This window comes from Hyla sarda, chromosome 6 (assembly GCF_029499605.1).
Source record: "Hyla sarda isolate aHylSar1 chromosome 6, aHylSar1.hap1, whole genome shotgun sequence".
Classification (NCBI taxonomy): domain Eukaryota; kingdom Metazoa; phylum Chordata; class Amphibia; order Anura; family Hylidae; genus Hyla; species Hyla sarda.
Window position 1 is genome coordinate 65,524,958 of NC_079194.1, and position 26,653 is coordinate 65,551,610.

General features: G+C 41.3%; 1 protein-coding gene across 1 annotated transcript in view; it reads right to left on the reverse strand.

Moving 5' to 3' along the window:
- Positions 1 to 26,653, reverse strand: part of TNRC6B (trinucleotide repeat containing adaptor 6B) — a 151,588-nt gene that overhangs the window by 98,243 nt on the left and 26,692 nt on the right. The window lies entirely within an intron of this gene.

Here is a 26,653-nt window from a genome sequence, read left to right on the forward strand (position 1 = left end):
GAATCTGTTACATGTCAGACACCAATAGGGCCCGGTGTGGACCCCACTGACTTGTTGGGGCTCCATACATCACACTGCAGCTCAGCCTATCGCTGGCCGAGACACAACATCGCTGTGGCTGGTGATTAGCTGAGTGACAGTATGACGTGCCAACCACTGGCATCAGGAAGAAGATGGCACTGGAAGACTGGAGCAGAGACACTGGGACAACGAGGGAACTGCAGCAGGTAAGTCCAGGGTTTTGTTTCATATGACGGCAGACTGGGGATGATGGTTAAGAAAAAGAAAAAACCACCGGAGAACTGTTTAAGATGCATGTAAATGTGTTCACAGACTGTCTGTTGCTATGCCAACTTTAAAGGGAACCAGTTACAGCGTAAATGCTGTATAATCTACCAACAGAATGTTATCGGGCAGGAGATGCTGAGCAGATTAATACATTAAGTATTATAGGAAACAATTTAGTATAACATAGTATTTAATTCACTTAAAAGGGATTGCAATAAAAAAAAAAATTTAAAAACCATGGCATACTCACCAGCCCCAATCACCTGCCGGTCTGATTGCTCCCAGTCCTCGCCGCCTTTGACATGTCATCTCTGCAGGAAATGCCACCTCAGCCAATCCCTGCCCACAGTGGTGACCCACCTCCGCCACTGGCTGTCAAGCATTTCTTGCAGGAATAAGATGTTAGAGAAAGCAAGGAGCCATCAAAACAGAAACAGCACCCAGACTTCAAATGAAAATTCTGAAAATCCCTTTCAAACTTTTAGACCAGTGTTTCCAAACCAGGGTGCCTCCAGTTGTTGCAAAACTACAACTCCCAGCATGCTTCAGACAATGCAGCAGTCAGTTAAAGGGGTATTCCAGAGATATATATATATCTCAACTGGCTCTGGAAAGTTAAACAGATTTGTAAATGACTTCTATAAAAAAATCTTAATCCTTCCAATAGTTATTAGCTTCTGAAGTTTTCGGTCTAACTGCTCAATGATGATGTCACGTCCCGGGAGCTGTGCATGATGGGAGAATATCCCCATAGGAACTGACGTGAGTCATCAGAGAGCAGTTAGACAGAAAACAACAACTCAACTTCAGAAGCTAATAACTATTGGAAGGATTAAGATTTTTTAATAGAAGTAATTTACAAATCTGTTTAACTTTCCAGAGCCAGTTGAGATATATGAAAAAAAAAGTTTTGGCCTGGAATACCCCTTTAACCTTTCCCGTGTGCATGGAAAGCAATCCTCCCCAAAGATATAGATCCAGCACGAAAATGTAGATCCAGTACTTCCGATAAAAGGTATTTTATTCAAACCAATTATAATGCCAAACAAGAATATGAAGTACAAAAGGCAAATAATGGAGTCCAGTGGGTGGTCTTAGCATTCCCTGTTTAATTGTAGCTGTCAGTCTACAGATAAGTGTCCACTGGACTCATAAAGGTATGTCCACCTGTGATAACTCGCACAGGTTACCCGCTGCAAATTCAACAACCAATCACTTGGTCCGCCAGGAATCTGCTACTATCGTGGATTTACTGCAGACTCCGTGAATGGTGTCAAAACTCACAGCGCATTTCCGACAGCAGAAAACCTGCGAGTTTATTAACACGTGAATGTACCCTAAAGTAGAAAGAGCAAGTTAGGCCAGTTTCACATATATTTTTTTTTTATACATATATATTTTTATCTCCGTATAAGCTACAAGCTCCAGCTGGATTGCAGCTTCTGATGACCCGAATTAAAAGCTGTCTGTTGAGATAATCAGAACCACAGTCCGGCCATGGGCTTGTGTCCATCAAACTCCTATGAGGAACCTTTTGTTTTTTTAACATACAAATTAGGACTGGGCGATATGACCAAATATGTGTATCACGGTATTTTTTTTATTTACGGTGGTTCCACGGTATATAAAAAAAAAAATCATGTGACCCGCCAGCGCTTCTTACATGACAGTGGGCTCAGCCTATCACTGGCCGGGGCTGGGCATCGCTCTGGCCGGTGATAGGCTGGCGGCTTTCCACGTTCCAGTCCCCTGCGTGCGGCTGAGGTGGGCGAGTTAAAAGTTTATTTTCTGTATCTTTTGCAGCCCGGGCATAGGGATACAGAGTACAGCAGTGGTCTCCAACCTGCGGACCTCCAGCTGTTGCAAAACTACAACTCCCAGCATGCCCGGACAGCCAACGGCTGTCCGGGCATGCTGGGAGTTGTAGTTTTGCAACAACTGGAGGTCTGCAGGTTGGAGACCACTTCCGTACAGCGAGTTACATGGCTGGCGGCCCCCAACAAAGAGGAGGAGGGCAGTGCTTGACATCTGTGAGTAGTACCCCGCTGGGCTGATCCTTAATTGGGGGGAGCAGAACAGTGCTGGCGGGTAAACATAGGATTAGTTCCCCGATGTGGATACAGCGCTGCGCTGATAATACATTCCCGAGGGGGAGGGGCCCAACCGGTATTGCGGTATGGGAGGAAATTCATATCGTGCAGCCCAAAAAATTGGGTATTCGGTATGAAACTGTATACCGCCCAGCCCTAATACAAATCAATCAGTCCACCTCCTGCTCTATAACATTATGACTCCCTTCAAAGTCCATCCATAGCTGTCAATACCCAGCGTACATTACTGGACATCTTTATAGCCTCTTGACAGCTTTCTCACCATATCCTGTTGACCTCGAGTCAGTCAGCAATAGTGAATAAAAGTCTCCTGCGCAGTATGGTAAATAGTCGCAAGTAGTCATCTGGATGTGCGGAAAGTAGTCATGGCATTAAGGGCTCTAACAGAGCCCTTAATGCAGAGGTCACTGCTCCCGCAAGACTAGAAACTGCTTCATGTACAGCGATAGCGCTGCTTCTGGGCCTGTGCAAGATTTCAGTAAAGAGCTGTGACACCGGCAGAGCCCGAACAGTTATGGAGTGCAACATGACTACTTTATCATCCCCCGCACTCAAGAGACTTTTGAAGGGGTTGTCAAGTGTTCGAAAAACTATGCTTTATTAAAGTGAATGGGACAGAGTTGCAGAACTACACAACCTGTGGACAGGAGAGGTGCAGCTTTTAAAAAAAAAAAAACAATAAAAAATGTCTTCACCATCTCTGGCAGCTTGGAGGAAGGACATCAGGATACGATGAGAAAGCTTATTTTACCCTATATAATGTGTTGCCAACAGATATATAGGGTAAAATCTGATGGCAGGTTCCCTTTAAGATTAAACATTTTTATTTTACTGTACTATTCAGCTTTTCCCCAAATAAAACCTTCAAAACCTGCAGTGAAAAGGTGAGCAGCCAAACATCTCAAAAGTAAAAGCCAAAAGCCAACATGAAAGAGCAGCCGCGCTGCTCCTGAAACCTCAGAATGTATTTGACTCATTGTCAAAAGAAAATCATATTTTAGGCCACCAGCAATTTGGTTGGCGTTGTAACCATCAATGTTACATTCTCCAGATAAGAGGACGAGGGCTTTGTATTCGTAATGCACAAAGGGGATACGATTTATGGACAATGCATCTTTAGCGCTTTACAGTTTTGCAAGAATAACCAAATAGCAAAAAATAAAAAACATAAATATATGTGCGTGTGCGCGTGTGTGCGCGTATGTATATAGATGCTGAGCAGATTAAAACAAAGTATTATAGCAAACAGTCTAGTATAACTTGTATTTCATTAATTTGGGATTGTAATAAAATGTTTCAAAATGGGGTCAGGGTGGTTTAGAAAAAAAAATAGGGCTGCAACTAACAATTATTCATAGATTAGTAATCAATTAATCTACAGTATCTATCTCCGGAGCATAATTCCCTGTTACTTTCTCTATTCGGGTGCCAGGCGGAGCTTCAAGACGTCACCGCTGCTTGGCCTCACAGTGAGCAGGCCTGGGGAAACACCGGCTGTGACGTCAGGAAGCTCCGCCCGGCGCCTGAACAGTGGAAGAAACAGGTGAACCGGACAACGCTTTGGAGATGGGCATCATGGCTGAACCCAAGAATCGACTACTAATCAATAAAGTTAATCGTTATTTGTGGCCCTAATAAAAAAGATAGAACCAGCACTCCAATATAAGGTGAAAGCCCATCCGGAACACACTACGTTTCAGCTCAACACTAGAGCCTTTTTCAAGCATCTAGTGGTGAACCGAAACATTGCATGTTACAGATGTGTGAATAAACGCCTATTTTCTTTCACGTTATATTGGCGTGCTGCTTCTACCTTTTTGGATATTGCCTGTAGGACTGGGTCTGGTCCTGGAGCTGCGCACCCACTTTGATCAAGAATCCAAGTTTACCACAGTGCTCCCCCATTGTGCCCATAATATTTTTTTTATTATATATATATATATATATATATATATATATATATATATATATATATATATATATATATATATATATATATATACATATACACATATATATACATACATACATACGCACAATATATATCTACCGCTCTCCTCTCTCTCTCGTTCTATATCACAAGATGTAGGGAACATGTACATCAGGGCTAGACAAATCCCTGTTGACATGGCAACTGAGAATTTCATCCTGGCACCTAGATTTTTTGTCACATTTGGTCACACACACACACAAAAAAAAAGTGATCGATAGTCAAGTAAAAACTACACAAGCCTTATGTCCTGACTTACATTATAATGTTTCTGAAGAAGGGGGAGTGATTTTCATAACTTTACTATTTTGGCAAAGTCAGAAAAAATCAATGAAGAGAAAAAAAAATAAAAAATAAAAAGACACCAAGTAAATATCAATAAAAATACCTCCTTTATAAACGCCCATTCTAAAAACCCTGGAAATCTGCCATTAGAAAATCCCATTATAATCTATAGGATTTTTCTAATAGCCATTTTAACCCGTTATCGCCCATTATTAATAACAGCCGTTATTTTTGTGACGGGCGATAGTAACGGGAGAATTAGTGCATGAACTAATTCTCCCGTTACTATCGCCCATCACAAAATAACGGCCCTTATTAATAACTGGCGATAATGGGTTAAAACGGCTATTAGAAAAATCCTACAGACTATAATGGGATTTTGTAACGGCAGATTTCCAGGGTTTTTATAACGGAGGTATTTATATAGTGTGAAAGCCGCCTTACAATGGGACACTATGTAAGTATACCTTAAGTAAGGCCCAAGACGTGCATTTTTCGACAGTTCCTGCTATTGGCCCATAAATAATACACAACAGGTGTTAGTGACTACACAATGAAAATTTCACGCACTTCCAGCTCAGCAATTCAGCTCCAACACAAGACATTCAAGAAAAATGTTAAAGAGCCGCGGATAGAAATCCTTGTGCCCGCACCGTAAATAACCAGTAAACGTGCAAGCGGCAGCTGCAGCACCAGAAGTCACCAGCTGCTCTACAGGAAGAAAAAATATATAAGTAAAAAAACTAAAAAGGTACATACATAAGGGTCTGTTCACATGATGTGGTCAAGTTGTCATATTCTAATGTGATTCTGCTGCAAATTTCACAGTAATAAACTACAATTTGACTGCGCAGTGTGAATAAACCCTAAAGGTCACGGGGTCATAAAGAAGATTACAAGGCGGCAGCTGACATCACTATAATCCTTGTCAGGGGGTTAAACCATACGAAATAACCAACAGTGAACGTCAAAGAAAATAATCAAGGGGCAAAGTGACAGGTAAGACAGACGTGGGTCTATCACAGTGTTTACTAACAGATGTGCCTCCAGCTGTTGCAAAACTACAACTCACAACATGTCCAGACAGGTGAAGGCTGTCCGGGCATGCTGGGAGTTGTAGTTTTGCAACTGCTGGGGGCACCCTGGTCTATAAGCTCACAAAAGACTCCCTTGAAAATGTCTTAAGAGGACGCCTGGATATCTATAAGGCCATGTTCAAGATATATTTGCGGGCAAAGTGCAAAGGAAAGCTCAGGTTGTGTTAACAGGATAATACAAAAAAAATAAATAAAAAAGTGAAGGGGCCACAATGTTGGATCTGCACAGAAACCCTGTCAATTCTCAGACCCCCACTATACAGTAACAGCATATCCTGGAGCAGGGTTTCCCAACCAGGGTGCCTCCAGCTGTTGCAAAACTACAGCTCCCAGCATGCCCGGACAGCCTTTGGCTGTCAGGGCATGCTGGGAGCTGTAGTTTTGCAAAAGCTGGAGGCACTGTTTGGGAAACAATGTCCTAGAGATATGCCCTGACTTTTTAAAGTTAGGAATACCCTTTAAGGCCCAAACAACATGTTGTATTTAGTTAGCCAAAGTTTAGCAAGAATTGCATTAAAACATGTATCTCTAGAACATATGAATAAGGTCTATGAAGTTTATTTTGCAGTTAAGATCCTGTCAAATAAATAAAACCTTACAACTTAAAGTTACATTTTTTCAGCGGTTTCACCATAAGTTAAGCTTTACCGAACATGGGATGCCTAGATGATCCATGGAAAAGTAACAATAACACCCACATATGTATATAAATATGTGAAAATAAGTTGTATTATAATACACTGTTCAAAAAAAATAAAGGGAACACTAAGATAACACGTCCTAGATCTGAATGAATGAACTAATGGTATGAAATACTTTCGTCTTTACATAGTTGAATGTGCGGACAACAAAATCACACAAAAATTATCAATGGAAATTAAATTTATCAACCCATGGAGGTCTGGATATGGAGTCACACTCAAAATCAAAGTGGAAAACCACACTACAGGCTGATCCAACTTTATGTAATGTCCTTAAAACAAGTCACAATGAGGCTCAGTAGTGTGTGTGGCCTCCACGTGCCCGTATGACCTCCCTACAATGCCTGGGCATGATCCTGATGAGGTGGAGGGTGGTCTCCTGAGGGATGTCCTCCCAGACCTGGACTAAAGCATCCGCCAACTCCTGGACAGTCTGTGGTGGATGGAGAGAGACATGATGTCCCAGATGTGCCCAATTGGATTCAGGTCTGGGGAACGGGCGGCCAGTCCATAGCATCAATGCCTTCCTCTTGCAGGAACTGCTGACACATGAGGTCTAGCATTGTCTTGCGTTAGGCGGAACCCAGGGCCAACCGCACCAGCATATGGTCTCACAGGGGGTCTGAGGATCTCATCTCGGTACCTAGTGGCAGTCAGGCTACCTCTGTCAAGCACATGGAGGGCTGTGTGGCCCCCCCAAAGAAATGCCACCCCACACCATTACTGACCCACCGTCAAACCTGTCATGCTGGAGGATGTTGCAGGCAGCAGAACATTCTCTGCAGCGTCTCCAGACTCTGTCACATGTGCTCAGTGTGAACCTGCTTTCATCTGTGAAGAGCACAGGGCGCCAGTGCGAAAATTTGCCAATCTTGGTGTTCTCTCGTAAAGGCCAAATGTTCTGCACAGTGTTGGGTTGTATGCACAACCCCCACCTGTGGACGTTGGGCCCTCATACCACCCTCATGGAGTCTGTTTCTGACCATTTGAGTGGACACATGCACATCTGTGGCCTGCTGGAGGTCATTTTGCAGGGCTCTTGCAGTGCTCCTCCTCCGCAGAGGTAGCAGTCCTGCTGCTGGGTTGTTGCCCTCCTACGGCCTCACATCTACCTAAAATACTGGCCTGTCTCCTGGTAGCGCCTCCATTCTCTGGACACTACGCTGACAGACACAGCAAACCTTCTTGCCACAGCTCGCATTGATGTTCCACCCTTGAAGAGCTGCACTACCTGAGCCACTTGTGTGGGTTGTAGACTCAGTCTCATGCTACCACTAGAGTGAAAGCACCGTCAGCATTCAGAAGTGACTAAAACATCTGCCAGGAAGCATAGGAACTGAGAAGTGGTCTGTGGTCTCCACCTGCAGAACCACTCCTTTATTGGGGGTGTCTTGCTAATTGCCTATAATTTCCACCTGTTGTCTGTTCCATTTGCACAACAGCATGTGAAATTGATTGTCAATCAGTGTTCTTCCTGAGTGGACAGTGTGATTTCACAGAAGTGTCATTGACTTGGAGTTACATTGTGATGTTTAAGTGTTCCTTTTATTTTTTGAGCAGTGTATTTAAGGATTGTTTGCTGCCATTCTTAGTCAGCCATGCTTTATGTAACAGCATTTCCATGATCTCAGCAAAAAAAAAAAAAAAAGGTCACATGTGATGCGTTCTGCCAAACCGTGATCTCTGGCAAAATGTGTTTCCATGTAACTTTCATAAGAACAGTGGCCAATGTAAAGCATATTGTTTATGTGGATGCTTTCACAAATATTCTACCTATAGATCAGTGTTTTCCAAACGGAGGCCCTTCAGCTGTTGCAAAACTACAACTCCCATCATGTCCTGACAGCAGTAGTTGTAGTTTGACAACAGCTGGAAAGCCACATGGTTGGAGAACACTAGATAGTCCATGCACTGTGTGGTCAGCCGCTGTTTGTACTCTGGCATTGCATTAATCATTTACAGCTAACATGTTACCCAACACATTCTTTACTGCCAACAAAGTGCATCTATCTGCAGGTCCGGCCTGATACAGTGCACACCAGCCTGATCCAGAGACACAGTCAGACTAGAAAGGAGTCCCTGCAGTAAACAGATGTCCTTCTCTGCAGTCTAAGGCTGCATTCACATCACGATTTTACCATCCTACTTTTTCTCACAAATTTTTACCTTCAAATTGTACCAATCTGCAAGCCAAGTCTTATCCATTCACTTCCCTTCAGTAATCATATCCAACACATGCATCCGTTTTTATCAGCATCCACATTTGCACAATTTTAGATCGAGGGTAAAATCGTGGTTGACCATGATTTTTTTGCCCAGATTCAAAATAGTGTCAGATTTTTTCATTATTATGGCCTATGTAAATCATATTTCATCAGATTTTCCGCACACGATTTCTTTTTTTTTTTTTTTTACACATTTACACTTTATTGCCCTTGACATACATATATTCCAAACATGATCAGATTTTTTTTGAAAAATCGGATGAAATTTTCAGCTGAACGATTTTTTGGTACGATTTTAAATCAGATAACAAACAATTTTATTTTTTTATATGACTGTATACGATTTCAGGTTATCCGGTTTTCTCTGATTTTACTGTCTGTTAACCGGACGGTAAAATCTTGATGTGAACCAGGCCATACACGTCCTCTGTGCCCCACATCTGTATCTACAAGCCCAAAGTTCTTGCTTGCAAACCAGCTTGAACGTCTGAGAAATATCTGCCCCTAAGGGTATGTTCACACGTAGCGTTTGGGGTGCAGAGTTCACACAGGAAACCCACAGGTACAAACTGCAGCCTGGATTCAGCAAATGTCTCTCTCTGCATATGCTCTTCACACAACTGCCCTGAATTACTATTGTAAACCCGACCTGTTTTGTCGGGTTGTGCGCCAGAAATTCTGTCTGCGCCAGAATTTGCACCAGAATTGAAGAAAACCCTGACTAACTCTCCATTTTACTGAGAAAACCTGAAGGGGGCGTGGCTGTGGGGGAAAAGGGCGTGTCCAACATTTTCACAAAAAAACAACATATTTACTTATTTACTTATAACTCAACTTATTTACAATATTGAATGTGGTGAAAACCCTTCAGATCAGATGAGAGAGAAAAAAAAAAAAAGCAAAACATAGGGAAAAGTGGAAAAAATTTGTAGAGAATGAAAACACTTCGTAAACCAAGGCCAATGTTGTCAGATTGATTCGGAGCAGATTTATGCTGTAACTATTCATTTCCTTATGTGTAGCATACACGGTACGTGTGAACTTACCCTAAGGCTGCGTTCACACGGCGGAAAATCCGCATATCTGCATGAATTAATCATCCGCATTGGTTCTGAGCAGAATTCCACATTTGTATCATTTGCTGAATCAGTGCGGAAATTTCTGCACAAAATCCGCGTCTCAGTAAAAAGATAGGGGAAGATTTATCAAAACCTGTCCAGAGGAAAAGCTGACCGCCCATAGCAACCAATCAGATCGCTTCTTTCATTTTTCACATGACTCTTCAAAAGTGAAAGAAGCGATCTGATGAGTTGCAAATTTTCCTCTGGGAGATTTTGATAAATCTCCTTCATAGACTTTATTTTATAGAACACTAGAAGCGTGTGGAGATTCCACACAAATTCTGCAGAAATCAAGCCCCATTGACTTCGATGGGATTCCGCAGCCAGAATTCTGCTGTGTGAATGACATTCTGCCCAGAATTTGCGTCATGTTAACATGGCCTATGTCTGGGTTTACACAACAGAATTTCTGCAATGAATTTATAGCCAATTCACTTCAATGAAATTCCTGCAGCAGAAATTCTGCTGTGTGAATGGGACAGCGGAATCCCATTGAAGTGTATTGGCTATAAATTCATATTGAATTTTCATGTGGAATTTAGTGAAGGAATTCTGACGTGTGAACCTGGCCTAATGGTACGTTCACACAGGCTCGTTTTTTGCTGCTGGTCTGTAGCAGATTTTTCTGCCCATTTACTTTAAAGGGTAGCAAAATCTGCTACAGCAAATCTGCAGCAGAAAATACACACATGTGAACGTACCCCTTAAGGGTACGTTCACATTGGCAGATTTGATTGTAAACCGGCAACATTTTTATTTCGCTGCGGGTTTGAATGGGGGCGGGATCTCCACAGCAAAATTTCGGCAGTGGAAAATCCACTGCAGACCCCATTGAAGTCGGGCTGCAGATTTTCTGTAGAAAATTTTGCTACCCAGTAAAGTCAGTAGGCAGCAAAGTCTGCAGCAGAAAATACACACGTGCGAATGCACACTAAGGGGGGGGTGGATATACCAAAACCGGTGTGGAGCAAAATTTTACCAGTTGCCCATGGCAACCAGATTGCTTTTATTTTTCAGAGGTCTTTATAAAAATGAAAATTGATCTGGTTGCTATGGGCAACTGGTCAACTTTTCCTCAGCACAATGGGAATTTTTCAGACGAATTCTGCATGGGAACATTGCGTTAAAAAGATAAAAAAATCTAAATACCCCTACTTAGTCACATATGTCAGCATTGTGTTAAAATTCCCATGTAGGTTTAATTTTTAGGACTCAAAAGACAGCAGACCACACATGACAAAGTGCAAATGTAAAGTCCATAGCAACCATTTAGATAGAGTCTTATTTTCACAGGAGAAAGGAACGATCTGATTGGTTGCTATGGGCAACCGATCAACTTTTCCTCTGCACAGGTTTCTCCCCCTTAGGGTAGGGTCACACGTAGCGCATCAGCCGCATATTTTACTCTACGGATGTGCCGATGACCGTCCCTAGAGCGAGCTCTCTGCTGTGCCCGTGTGTCTGCATCAATCCGCTGCCATGAGAAGAGACGCAGGGATCGGCAAGTCTGTAGTAAACTGCGGCCTATCGCAGGGAGAGCGCCCGCAATGTATGCGAGTAAACTGTGTGTGCGCTCAGTTTACGACAGACTCGCAGATCCCTGTGTGTCTGCCCATGGCAGCGGATTGCACAGCAGGTCATCGGAAATGCGCAGCGTGAAATACATTGCAGATATTCAGTGTGTGACCCTACGCCAATTGTGCAAATCAGCGTTGTACCAAAAGTTTTGCCCAAGGTGAAAACCTAAACCAGTGTTTCCCAACCAGGGTGCCTCCAGCTGTTGCAAAACTACAACTCCCAGCATGCCCGGACAGCCTTCGGCTGTCCAGGCATGCTGGGAGTTGTAGTTTTGCAACAGCTGGAGGCACCCTGGTTGGGAAACACTGACCTAAACCATTGCACAATTGGGGAATTTGTCAAAACTGCCCACACAGTAATACCCTGCTCTAAAAGTGACCAGACAACATCAACAGCCGCAGGCCACGCATCTGTTTAGTTGACAGCTACTCCACCCACCTTCCCCCAAACATGTAAGAGGAATAAACCACTGCCAGACACCTCTGGCGGCAACTGACCTTCCTTTGCATTGAAATTAAGCAAAAACTGGAACTTTTCAAAAGCGCCGGGACTAAGTCCAACCAAGTCAGACCAAATGGATTAAAATAACGCATTTATTCAAGGCACACATCTACGCGTTTCTAGCCCGGAATGGGCCCTTCGTCAGGAAAAAAAAGTGCTGATGAAGGGCCCATTCCGGGCCAGAAACGCGTAGATGTGTGCCTTGAATAAATACGTTATTTTAATCCATTTGGTCTGACTTGGTTGGACTTACTCCCGGACATGGTCCAGTGCTTTTGAAAAGTTCCAGTTTTTCCTTTTTTCTGCTTATTCACTACCGGACCAGGAGACCACTGTGATCGGAGGGAACTGAGCGACAGGACCCCACCATTTACCCACAAACGCTTGCAGATGTTGTGCTCTTGGCGCAACGCCACAGGGTGAGTGTTTATATCTTATAATACCACACCTGTGCTTGACATACTTCACTAGGGACGCTTTTTTGTCTCTCTCTTTTGTCTCTTCTGTGTGTTTGCATTGAAATTAACATGCCCAATACTTCCCCCAACATTATCATTCAGGGGAGCGTTAATGCATTCCCCATACACGTAGGGCAGCCAGACAGCCTTCCAAAACGGGGGGGTTCAGCATGGACCCCGCTGACTTCAATCAGTTGGTGACTACATTTGGCTCATGAGCAAATTTTGATGTAAAACTTACCCAAACTGACTGGAAAGAGCAAATGCAGGCCTGGCTTATCCATTAGAAACAAAAGCATTGGACATATAAATTCAACATTCCCAAACTTTCTTTTCTCCAATATCAACTGTAGGGGTGACTTAGGCTCGGTTCACACTTCAGAATTGTCTGGACAGACAAAAACCGGCTCCAGATTCCAAGTGTGACCAGCACTGACTGAATTAGGCCGGGTTCACACCACGTTTTTGCAATACAGTTCCCGTCTCAGGTTTTTGATTAAAAAAAAAAAACTGATTCCGCAAAAGCCGACTAAACTGTATCAAAATGTGTGTACAATTTTTCATCCATATACGTTTGAAAAATGATGTCCGGTTGCATCTGATTTTTAAGGAGAAAAAAAACGTATACGTTTTTAACTTTTCACTCCATTATGAATAAAGTTTCACTTGTTTGCACAGTTTTTTTTCTTGGAATTTCAATCAAAGTCAAAAACCGTATGGTGAAAACTGGATGGAACCGTACGCACACACTGTTCTGTACAGTTCCCATTGACTCCCATGTTAGAGAAAAAAAAAAAAAAAAACACATACGTTTCAATGCGGTTTTCACCAGGACCAAAAACCGTGGTAGGCTACGGTTTTGTGTATGGGACAAAAACTGACAAAACCGTACAGGATGCAAAATGGACTCAACCGGATGCATCTTTTGGCATACGGTTTTCAATGGAGACAATGCATACGGTTTCATACAGTTTTCAAATAAAAAACCTATACGGGAACTGTATTGCAAAAACGTCGTGTGAACCCGGCCTTAGTCGGCACGCATACATTACTTTTTGAATTTCCTTTCTGTCTGACCACAGTGCTCTCTGCTGACACCTCTGTCCATTTTAGGAACCGTCCAGAGTCAGAGCAAATCCCCATAGAAAACCTCTCCTGCTCCGGACAGTTCCTAAAATGGACAGAGGTGTCAGCAGAGAGCACTGTGGTCAAACAGAAAGGAAATTCAAAAAGAAAATAACTTCCTGTGGAGCATACAGCGCTCATAAGTACTGGAAGGATTACTATTTTTTAATAGAAGAAATTTACAAATCTATTTAACTTTCTGGCACCAGTTAATTTTAAAAAAAAATTCCAGCGGAGTATTCCTTTAAAACAGATCTGTATGCCATACAGCAGAACTAGTTTACCATTGAATTGCATTATATAAACACAAACAGCAATGCAACTTATACTTTTTTTTTTTTTTTTTTGCTGGACCCAATAGTGCAGACTCCTTTGTTATAGTATAAAGATAAAAAAATGTAATGGAAACAAGTAAAATAAAAGTCAATGTTTACATTTATTAATATGTTTCTGTCCTTTTTAGGAGAATAAAAGCTTGTACAAAAAGCAGCATGAACTCAGCCTTCTATCATAAAAACAATATAACATAAACAAATTATTCTAATACTAAAACTGTATAAGGCTGCATTCACACCACGTTTTTGCAATACAGTTCCCGTATACGTTTTCTATATGAAAACTGTACAGAACCGTATTGGAAAACGTATGCATTGACTCCACATTGAAAATCATCTGCCAAAACATGCATCAGGTTGTGTCAGTTTTGCGTCTTTTACGGTTTTGTCAGGTTTTTTTCCTGTACCCAAAACCGTAGTCTACCACAGTTTTAGGTCCGTGTGAAAAACTGTATTAAACCGTATACGTTTTTTTTTTTTTTTTTTACATGGGAGTCAATGGGAACCGTACAGAACCATATGTGTGTACGGTTCCATCTGGTTTTCACCATACGGTTTTTGACTTTGCACAGTTTTCTTCTTGGAATTTCAATCAAACAAGTAAAACTTTATTCAAAATGGAGTGAAAAGTTAAAAACGTATATGTTTTTTTCTTAAAAACGGATGCAACAGGATGTCATTTTTCAAACCGTATACGGTTTTTAACTGTATACGGGTTGAAATTTGTACACACGTTTTGATACAGTTTAGTCAGGTTTTGAGGAATCCGTTTTTCCTCAAAAACCTGATACGGGAACAGTATTGCAAAAACGTGGTGTGAATGCAGCCTAATAAATACTAAACATTGTAAAGTGCTGTAGAATCTGTTGGCCCTATATAAATAGATATTTTACTAATAATAATAAATAATAATAAACTAATATTGATAAAGAATAATTGTATTCTGCCTGCAGTGGTCTATGATCAGAACTATCCCGGCCTGTCCCAGTAATATGGCACATTACCTTTCCGGTCAGACGCCGTCAAAAACACCAAATGTCCAGCAAATGGTCAAATATACTTTAAAAAGCAGCCGACAGTCCTGGAAGCGGATTGTATGAGATTACACTGGAAGGTACATTCCAGCCTGTCATAGTGAGGTCCATTACATAGGGATGTAGTAGAACAGTGGTCTTCAACCTGCGGACCTCCAGATGTTGCAAAACTACAACTCCCAGCATGCCCGGACAGCCAACGGCTGTCCGGGCATGCTGGGAGTTGTAGTTTTGCAACATCTGGAGGTCCGCAGGTTGAAGACCACTGTAGTAGAATCTCTCTGTGAACCCCTAGAACAGCCCATTCTACCAGGATCGGTATTAACAACAAAACGCAGCCATGTATAGCAACCGCTCCGGTACTGCAAACCCTGCCACGTACGGTATTAACTATACGAATACAAATAAATTATATATATATATATATATATATATATATATATATATATATATACACACAGTAATTGTACTATTATATTAACCCTGCGTTACAACCTTCATAAAAAATTAAGCTTTTTATTTTGTATTTTTAGGAAGACTGTGTAAATACCGGCGACATGTAGACTTTTTTTTTTTTTTTTTCCATGCCGGACAGTAAGAGGTTAAGTTGCACACATAGAAGCCAGCTGTAATCCTATGTGACACGGCTCTCACACATTAATTAGCACCTTTTTTCTCCCCCCCCCCCCCCAAGCGCGCACACACACCCCTCCAGCCTTCAAAAATAAAATCCAGAGTAGACGCAGATCACAAACATTGCAGATGCCTGCAGTTTGCATATATACAGTAGCTCTCGTACGCATTCAGGGAAGAGGAGAAAAAAAAGCCCCCAACCCCCACCATACTCACCCCCGCCATACTCACTCACTCACTCCCTCCTCCCCCCCTCCCTTCCTTCCTTCTCTCTCCCCTCCTGTTTAGGCCTTTAGTGGCTTTGAAAATGCAAATCCGTTGATATTTAGGCAACATTCACCGCTGTAATCTGCAGCTACAAATATTACGGAGGATACAAAAACAATATAAATACAAATAAAAAATTCCTTCCTCCGAAAGCCCGTCGGCACAGACGTACGGTGCACTGGATGTAACGTCGGTATATATATATATATATATATATATATATATATATATATATATATATATATATATATTTTTTTTTTTTTTAAATTAAAAGCAGAAAATGCATCAATAAAAAAAAGCTAATAAATGAGCAAACGTTGCAGCCCCCTCTGCTACTGTACTGTGTATAGAAGTAGAGCGGAGGCTGATACACTGCAGCAAATCATCTGCCGTACAGTATAAACAATGTGTACAACCAAAGCAAAAAATAAATAAATAAAAACAGATGGCAAAAGGGCACTTAGTTCTCCTCAGAAGGTGGAACCGCAACACAATCCAGGGAAAGGGTAGGAAACGTTTGATGGTACTGACCTTATAAAGTGCAACTGTGCTATAATCCAGCGATTTGAGGCATACAAGGTAAATCCAGTACAAAATAAAAAAAAAACAAGAAAAATACACAAAATAAAAATAGACAGAATCCAAAAACAACAATAATAAATTCCAATCGGGCTTCTGCTTTCTTTTCTCCCCCCTCTCTCGCTCTCTTTTTAAAGGTAAATGTGCATAAACCAGAGACTGGCAGCCATTTTGCATTGATCGTTCTCTCTGCTCTCTCTCCCTCCCTCTAGCTCGCTCTCTCCCTCTCTGAAGGAAGCAGCTTTTTTTGTGACCTTCAAATAGAGGCAGGTCATGTGACCAGGGCTAGACTTGTCAATCAGGAGAGTGGAGCGAGGAAAGGGGAGGGGCCGCCCAGTCTTAAAGGGACAGAGATTCGATTTTATCAGCATGGTTACCTGACTTCTTAGTAACCGAGAGGAAACAGAAGAGACACAAACACAGAGCGTCTGTTACCCTGTGTGCGTGTATTATATTAGTGCAGTATATTAGTGCCTTACATTAGTGTAGTATATTAGTGCCTTACATTAGTGTATTATATTAGTGCCTTACATTAGTGCAGTATATTAGTGCCTTACATTAGTGCAGTATATTAGTGCCTTACTAATTAGTGCAGTATATTAGTGTATTATATTAGTGCCTTACATTAGTGTAGTATATTAGTGCCTTACATTAGTGTAGTATATTAGTGCCTTACATTAGTGCATTATATTAGTGCCTTACATTAGTGCATTATATTAGTGCCTTACATTAGTGCAGTATATTAGTGCCTTACATTAGTGTAGTATATTAGTGTAGTATATTAGTGCAGTATATTAGTGCCTTACATTAGTGCATTATATTAGTGCCTTACATTAGTGCAGTATATTAGTGCCTTACATTAGTGCAGTATATTAGTGTATTATATTAGTGCCTTACATTAGTGTAGTATATTAGTGCCTTACATTAGTGTATTATATTAGTGCCTTACATTAGTGTAGTATATTAGTGCCTTACATTAGTGTAGTATATTAGTGCCTTACATTAGTGTAGTATATTAGTGCCTTACATTAGTGCATTATATTAGTGCCTTACATTAGTGCAGTATATTAGTGCCTTACATTAGTGTAGTATATTAGTGTAGTATATTAGTGCAGTATATTAGTGCCTTACATTAGTGCATTATATTAGTGCCTTACATTAGTGCAGTATATTAGTGCCTTACATTAGTGCAGTATATTAGTGCCTTACATTAGTGCAGTATATTAGTGCCTTACATTAGTGTATTATATTAGTGCCTTACATTAGTGTAGTATATTAGTGCCTTACATTAGTGTAGTATATTAGTGCCTTACATTAGTGCAGTATATTAGTGCCTTACATTAGTGCAGTATATTAGTGCCTTACATTAGTGCAGTATATTAGTGCCTTACATTAGTGCAGTATATTAGTGCCTTACATTAGTGCAGTATATTAGTGCCTTACATTAGTGCAGTATATTAGTGCCTTACATTAGTGCAGTATATTAGTGCCTTACATTAGTGCAGTATATTAGTGCCTTACATTAGTGCAGTATATTAGTGCCTTACATTAGTGCAGTATATTAGTGCCTTACATTAGTGCAGTATATTAGTGCCTTACATTAGTGTAGTATATTAGTGCCTTACATTAGTGCAGTATATTAGTGCCTTACATTAGTGCAGTATATTAGTGCCTTACATTAGTGCAGTATATTAGTGCCTTACATTAGTGTATTATATTAGTGCCTTACATTAGTGTAGTATATTAGTGCCTTACATTAGTGTAGTATATTAGTGCCTTACATTAGTGTAGTATATTAGTGCCTTACATTAGTGTAGTATATTAGTGCCTTACATTAGTGCAGTATATTAGTGCCTTACATTAGTGCAGTATATTAGTGCCTTACATTAGTGCAGTATATTAGTGCCTTACATTAGTGCAGTATATTAGTGCCTTACATTAGTGTAGTATATTAGTGCCTTACATTAGTGCATTATATTAGTGCCTTACATTAGTGCATTATATTAGTGCCTTACATTAGTGCAGTATATTAGTGCCTTACATTAGTGTAGTATATTAGTGTAGTATATTAGTGCAGTATATTAGTGCCTTACATTAGTGCATTATATTAGTGCCTTACATTAGTGCAGTATATTAGTGCCTTACATTAGTGCAGTATATTAGTGTATTATATTAGTGCCTTACATTAGTGTAGTATATTAGTGCCTTACATTAGTGTATTATATTAGTGCCTTACATTAGTGTAGTATATTAGTGCCTTACATTAGTGTAGTATATTAGTGCCTTACATTAGTGTAGTATATTAGTGCCTTACATTAGTGCATTATATTAGTGCCTTACATTAGTGCAGTATATTAGTGCCTTACATTAGTGTAGTATATTAGTGTAGTATATTAGTGCAGTATATTAGTGCCTTACATTAGTGCATTATATTAGTGCCTTACATTAGTGCAGTATATTAGTGCCTTACATTAGTGCAGTATATTAGTGCCTTACATTAGTGCAGTATATTAGTGCCTTACATTAGTGTATTATATTAGTGCCTTACATTAGTGTAGTATATTAGTGCCTTACATTAGTGTAGTATATTAGTGCCTTACATTAGTGCAGTATATTAGTGCCTTACATTAGTGCAGTATATTAGTGCCTTACATTAGTGCAGTATATTAGTGCCTTACATTAGTGCAGTATATTAGTGCCTTACATTAGTGCAGTATATTAGTGCCTTACATTAGTGCAGTATATTAGTGCCTTACATTAGTGCAGTATATTAGTGCCTTACATTAGTGCAGTATATTAGTGCCTTACATTAGTGCAGTATATTAGTGCCTTACATTAGTGCAGTATATTAGTGCCTTACATTAGTGCAGTATATTAGTGCCTTACATTAGTGTAGTATATTAGTGCCTTACATTAGTGCAGTATATTAGTGCCTTACATTAGTGCAGTATATTAGTGCCTTACATTAGTGCAGTATATTAGTGCCTTACATTAGTGTATTATATTAGTGCCTTACATTAGTGTAGTATATTAGTGCCTTACATTAGTGTAGTATATTAGTGCCTTACATTAGTGTAGTATATTAGTGCCTTACATTAGTGTAGTATATTAGTGCCTTACATTAGTGCAGTATATTAGTGCCTTACATTAGTGCAGTATATTAGTGCCTTACATTAGTGCAGTATATTAGTGCCTTACATTAGTGCAGTATATTAGTGCCTTACATTAGTGCAGTATATTAGTGCCTTACATTAGTGCAGTATATTAGTGCCTTACATTAGTGCAGTATATTAGTGCCTTACATTAGTGCAATATATTAGTGCCTTACATTAGTGCAGTATTAGTGCCTTACATTAGTGCAGTATATTAGTGCCTTACATTAGTGCAGTATATTAGTGCCTTACATTAGTGCAGTATATTAGTGCCTTACATTAGTGCAGTATATTAGTGCCTTACATTAGTGCAGTATATTAGTGCCTTACATTAATATAGTATATTAGTGCAGTATATTGTATTATTGTCTTTTTTTAAATCACAAAATAAGGACTTTACATGACACTATTCGCAGTAGTCTTTAAACTATGGACCTACGGTTGCTGCAAAACTACAACTCCCAGCATGCCCAGACAGGCTAGGTTTGAGTACATAGCAGTGTATGAACGTATAGTGCTGTGGACCTTCAGCTGTTGCAAAACTACAACTCCCAGCAAAATAAACACACACAAGAGGGGACATTTATCATTGGCTTTACACCACTTCAGTGTTCCAAATGTCCCCGCAAATTTTGCGCAATTGCATTTTTTCCCCCAAGGAATTTATCATTAGGATGCGTTCACATCTGCATATTTTTGCTGCACATCTGCTGTTGCAGATTTTGCTGCCCATTGACTTAAATGGGCAGCAAAATCTGCTGAAGCAAATCTGAAGCAAAAATACATACGTGTGAACGCACCCTTAGGGTATGTTCACACTGGCAGATTACCTGCAGAATTTACGCAGCATATTTGATGCGGAAAATCAGCATCATATTTTGCTACCATTGACTTCAATGGGTCAGCAGAAAATCTGCAATAGAGGCAGATTTGCATATTTTCATTGAAGTCAATGGTAGCAAAACTCGCAGCGGATTTTCCGCAGATAATCCGCCAGTGTGAGCGTACCCTTAGTGCACATTTTTTGGGCAATGTAAAATCTGCTGCGCAAATGTGTGGATTTAGCAGTAGCTGCGCAAAATGTATTCTCTTAGTGCGCCACTTTATAAATGTGCGAAATGACAAGAAGCCCATAGAGAGCAAAAAAGGACAAATATTACACACATTGCTAAGCCAGCTAGTCACTGGCATACATTTGAGCATACATGTGCGCAAAAATAATTTTTGCAAAAGAAAGCCAGTGCAGGCAACATAAAAGTGCACAAACTTAGATTATAATTTCAGTGCAAGTCAACGGGCAAAGTAAAAACACACCGGGAGATTTATCATTAATACAGATTTTTGCATAATGCAAAAAAAAAAATAAAATTTTTATAAATAAAACACATCCCTACGCCAGCCGGTCCCTGGAGTACATTTGCACAAAAGTAATTTTTTCACAAGTAATAAATTCAGCGCACCAACCAGTGCATCTGCTATCCACGCCCTCTGGAAGAACACAACAAGAAAAATGGCAAAGCATCGCAGAGACAACATAAATATAGCGCTAAATTAGAATATTTGACCATAAGCCAGTGTGCTAAATAAAAGCACATAGGGTGGAATTTATCGTTAATGCAGATTTTTGCACAATGGGAAACCTGCTGCACAAAAGTGTGGGGTTTTCTCAGTTCCTGCACAAAATTATGTTGCATACTTTATAAATGTGCGCAAAAGACAGAAAGCCCCTGGATAGCGCAAAAAAGTGTAACAAGCTCACACATTCCTACATGGTCACTGGGGTACATTTGTGCCAAATTTTTTTTGCACAAGTGATAAAGTCAGTGCACCAACCAGTGAGTCTGCCAACCTTGTCCCGATTAATTCATATTATCGATAACAGGATTTATTTTTCACGAATCTGTCATCGATGAATCAAGCTCCGATTCCTTGTTCAGCCAAAAACGAGTTACAAACATCATAACGGTGTAATGAGATTTGTAACTCATTTTTTGGGTAAAGCGCTGCACTTTTGTGCCCGTTTCCTGGGCAGCTCAGAGTGTGGAAAATATAAAGTTACAGTGCTGTGATGTCACATTCCCCGTTGGGAGCTCTGATTGGTCGGCACCGATTGACCAATCAGAGCTCCCGGTGGGCAATATGAAATCGCCGCACAGTAACTTCATATTCCCTGCTGGAAGCCGGCTGGCCGTGGGGTTGGTGGTGGGGGGCGGATGACAGAGCAAGGTACAGCGGTACAGGTACCATCAGTTAGGGTATAAAGCATGATTGACATACAGGGCTCCCTGCTGGGAGCGGGTTAGGGTGGGAAGGTGGCGTGCTGTTGAGAGAGTCGGCCACCACCACCAACTGTTCACCAGCATAACAAATCAGCATGAATATAACTTCACAAACCACGGGCAAAGTAAGGAAAAATACCTTCTCTTCGATCGCATTAAGCCCTAACTGATGGTGCCTGCACCTCCGTACCATGCAAGGTGACAGATTCGCTTTAAATGCCAAGCCAGTGTTTCCCAACCAGGGTGCCTCCAGCTATTGCAAAACTACAACTCCCAGCATGCCTGGACAGCAAAGGCTGTCCAGGCATGCTGGGAGTTATAGTTTTAGGACAGCTGGAGGCACCCTGGTTGGAAAACTGTGCCAAGTAATAATAGTAGCACAGGGGAAACAAAAAAAAAAACTTTTGTTCACTTGTTTTTATATGCCTACTGTACATTTATTTTTTAATGTAAAGCCAAAAAAAAAACAATTTTGCAATTAATAGTTTGTTGCAGCCCTACATTTATCCCTATTCTGTCAACAGCGGATAACTTTAGTCCCCCGGAGAACCCCTTTAAAACTCTTGACATCATGTTAGTGGTGAGTTTCCTGTATGCGTTGGAAAACCTTAACATATTCATAAACCCAAATGAGGCCAGAAGTGTGTCTCGTTTTTACAGGGTTTTCTTTTTTCTGCTGCATGGAATAGCATAGGCCTTTGCACTATTCCATAAAGCAGGAACCTTTAGTACTAAATAATAAATAAATAAAAGGCAGTATGTATTTTTTAACATGGGAGTCTATGTATTATGAATGCTAAGTGGCATCTGTCATAGAAATACCACCAATACTACAAAAACATGGAGTAAAAAGGGAATCTTAGGCAAGAACATAAGAACATCCCCATAGGAAACATATGCTGCTCTGGACAGTTCCTAAAATGGAAAGAGATGTCAGCAGAGAGCTCTGTGTTCCAAAAATAAAAGAATTTCCTCTGTAGTATTCAGCACCTAATAAGTACTGGAAGGATTAAGATCTTTAAATATAAGTAATGTACAAATCTGTTTAACGTGATTTAAATAAATAAAAAAATTTAATTTCCACTGGAGTACCCCTTTAAACACTACTCTACTTGTCCTCTATATAGTGGCATCAGCAGCTTTGAAAACTGCTGAAAGATTCCCTTTAGGCCCTGTCTATGGGGACAGCAATGTCCACATGATCCTAGTGCTGACTTACCGTATTTATCGGCGTATAACACGCACTGGCGTATAACACACACCCCCATTTTAACAGGGAGATTTAAGTAAAAAAATAAATAAAATGTAAAATAAATGACTTGGACTAAATGCCACATCATCCACCCAACTTCGTTTTCTTCCACACATCAGTTTGGTCCCGTCCCCTCCAGTGCCACATCATTCCTTCCCTTTTATCAGTCCCTGTGCCACATTTACCCCTCTCATCGCCACCCCCCATGTCTCATCATCCCCCCATGACCACCACTAGCCATACAGACATTAAGCATTTAGTGCCTCCCCCCACTATCATTTCCCCCTGTCTCATCATGTCCCCCATCATTCCCCCCCCCCATGTCTCATCATTTCCACCTGTCATAGACCACCCCTAGCCATACAGACATTAAGCATTTAGTGCCTCCCCCGCTGTCCTGGCATGCTGGGAGTTGTAGTTTTGCAACATCTGAAGGTCCGCAGGTTGAAGACCACTCTTCCCCTTTCCTTACTTGTCTGTGCTTAGTCTGTCTTGCGGGCTGCGGTCAGTGAAGCAGATGAGTGACATCCTCTCCTGGCTTCTCTGCGCGGCATCACTGACGGCACTTTTCATTTCCTGTAGTTGCCGCCGAAAAGTAACGTCACTTTTCGGCGGCAACTACAGGAAATGAAAAGTGACGTCAGTGATGCTGTGCAGAGAAGCCGGGAGAGGATGTCACTCATCTGCTTCACTGACCGCAGCACGCAAGACCCGCCACCTGACCCGACCTGCTGAAGCGCAGCCAGGTAAGAAAAATAAACAAAACTATAAAAAGCAGGAAAAGGGGGAATGATGAGGGAGGGGGGAGGTAGGGAAAATGAAAAGTAAAACGGTCACTTGTTTTTTCCCACACTTTCCACAGGTACTGGTGGATAGTGCGGGAGACGCTGATTAAAAGGTAGCGCAGATCCGGACAAGGTAGGGCTCATTTTAATCCGCGTCTCCCGCACTATCCACCACACCAGTACCTGTGGATCGTGCGGGAGAAAACAAGTGACAGTGCGGGGAGAGACCCCGCTGGTCACTGATTTAAAGTGGCCGCGACCGTGCTGCCAATACCTAACAAGCAGACGCTGCTGCGCCCACTTTAAATCAGTGACCAGAAGATTTATCGGCGTATAACACGCAGGCAGGCTTTTTGCCTTAAATTTAAGTTTTAAAAGTGCGTGTTATACGCCGATAAATATGGTATTCAGATTCTACGGCCGTAAATTACGCAGTGTGAACCGAGCCTTACCATATAAAAGTAAACATGATGGACCCATTATAAGTCAAAGATCAATTATGGCTCCTCTAATAAAGAAAGCCATAAAAGCCATGAACAGAACCCGATGACCGGTTCAGAAAATGACACATAGCAAAATCTGTAAGTGCCACAAACTGTTATTTTATACAGTAAAATGCTGCAGCATACCAGCCTAGTCGCTTCTAAATGGACATTTTTGTTATATGCTGGGTGCATGGTGCACTATAGACATGTTTGGCATAAATGTATGGATGAAAAAAGCTTTTACTAATTTCTTCTTTGTCCAGAATGTACACACAGAGAAACCCTCATTCATTCACCTAGTTAAGTATTACACAATGTATAAAATCATACGCAATGGAGAACTGTAAGGCTGGGTTCACATCACGTTTTTCCCCATACGTGACCGAATACGGCTGGCTGGGGAGCTAAAAACTTGCGCTACCGTATCCCTGCCGTATGAGGCCGGTATGTAATTAATTTCAATGAGCCGACCGGAATGAACCGGTCGGCTCATTTTTCCCTGTATGGGGTTTTGTACCAGACTTTCTGGCAGCAGTTGAAAAAAAAAAATATATATATATATATATATATATATATATATATATATATATATATATATATATATATAAATAAATAAAAAAAAAAAAGTTTTACACCGGAGTACCCCTTTAACTTATCCCCCATCCACAGGATAAGTAGCTGGTCGCAGGGGTCCGACTGCTGGGATCCCCCCACGATCTCCAGGATGGGCCTGGCTCTGAGTGAGGAGCACTTACGGTAGACTGCACATGCTCCATTGACTTCTATAAGAGCTCCGAGGAGACCAGAGTACAGCACTTGGGCATCATCTACGCTCCCATAGAGAGGAATGGAGCATGTGCCGTCTAGCAGTAGATGATACGCTCCTCACTGAGTCAGACTTGGTCCCTTTAAAGGGGTACTCCGCTCCTAAACATTTTATTCCCTGTCGTTTGGATAGGGGATAACATGTCTAGCGGAGGAGTACCCCTTTAAGACTAGGTTCACACTTCAGAATTCCTGACCTGAATTCCACTTGGTTGATGTCAGTGGGATTCTACTGCACACTACGGAATTTAGGTCAACCACGGTTTTAGGTCTGGTAGAAAACCGCATACGGGGAAAAATGAGCCGACTGGGCTCAATGAAATTAATTACATACCGGACGGATACGGGAGCGCAAGTTTTTAGCTCCCCCCCCCCCAGCCCTATGCGGTCACGTATGGGGGAAAACGTGATGTGAACCCAGCCTTACACTTAGCCAATTGCGTCCTCTCCTGATCTACCCCCTCACACATGTATACTTTAGTGAGCATGCCTTGTGTTCTAAATGGGGAGAAATCACTGCTAGCCCCTTCTGGCAGCAGCTTACTCCCCTGAGAAGAAAAGGAAGAAGTAATAAAGATTCAATATGCATGATCCTTTTGCCCCCAACATCTGCCATCAGAGGAGAGTCCGATTGACTCCATAAGGCTAGGAATTACTACTGAGATTCAAAGTGCGCCAGTGCCGATCTCATAGGACTAGGACTGGACGAACATTGCAGTCACCATAGACTGCAATGTCTGCGGAGAGGATTCCACCTGAAGAATGAATAAGACCATGCTTTTAACGGTAGAATTTTAGTGGTATTATGTTTTCCACTGAAATTCCGTAGTGTGCAGTAGAATCCCACTGACATCAACCAAGTGGAATTCAGGTCAGGAATTCTGAAGTGTGAACCTAGTCTTAAAGGGGTACTCCTCCGCTAGACATGTTATCCCCTATCCAAACGACAGGGAATAAAATGTTTAGGAGCGGAGTACCCCTTTAAAGGGACCCAGTCTGACTCAGTGAGGAGCGTGTCATCTACTGCTAGACGGCACATGCTCCATTCCTCTCTATGGGAGCGCAGATGATGCCCAAGTGCTGTACTCTGGTCTCCTCGGAGCTCCTATAGAAGTCAATGGAGCATGTGCAGTCTACCGTAAGTGCTCCTCACTCAGAGCCAGGCCCATCCTAGAGATCGTGGGGGGTCCTAGCAGTCTGACCCCTGCAGGTTTTTTTTTTTTTTTTATCTACTGCTGCCAGAAAGTTAAACAGATTTGTAAATGACTTCTATAAAAAAAATCTTAATCCCTCCAGTACTTATTAGCTGCTGAATACTACAGAGGAAATTCATTTTTTTTGGAACACCGTGCTCTCTGCTGACATCATGACCACAGTGCTCTCTGCTGACATCTCTGTCCATTTTAAGAACTGTCCAGAGTAGGAGTAAATCCTCATAGCAAACATATGCTGCTCTGGACAGTTCCTAACATGGACAGAGATGTCAGCAGAGAGCACTGTGGTCATGATGTCAGCAGAGATGTCAGCAGAGAGCTCTGTGTTCCAAA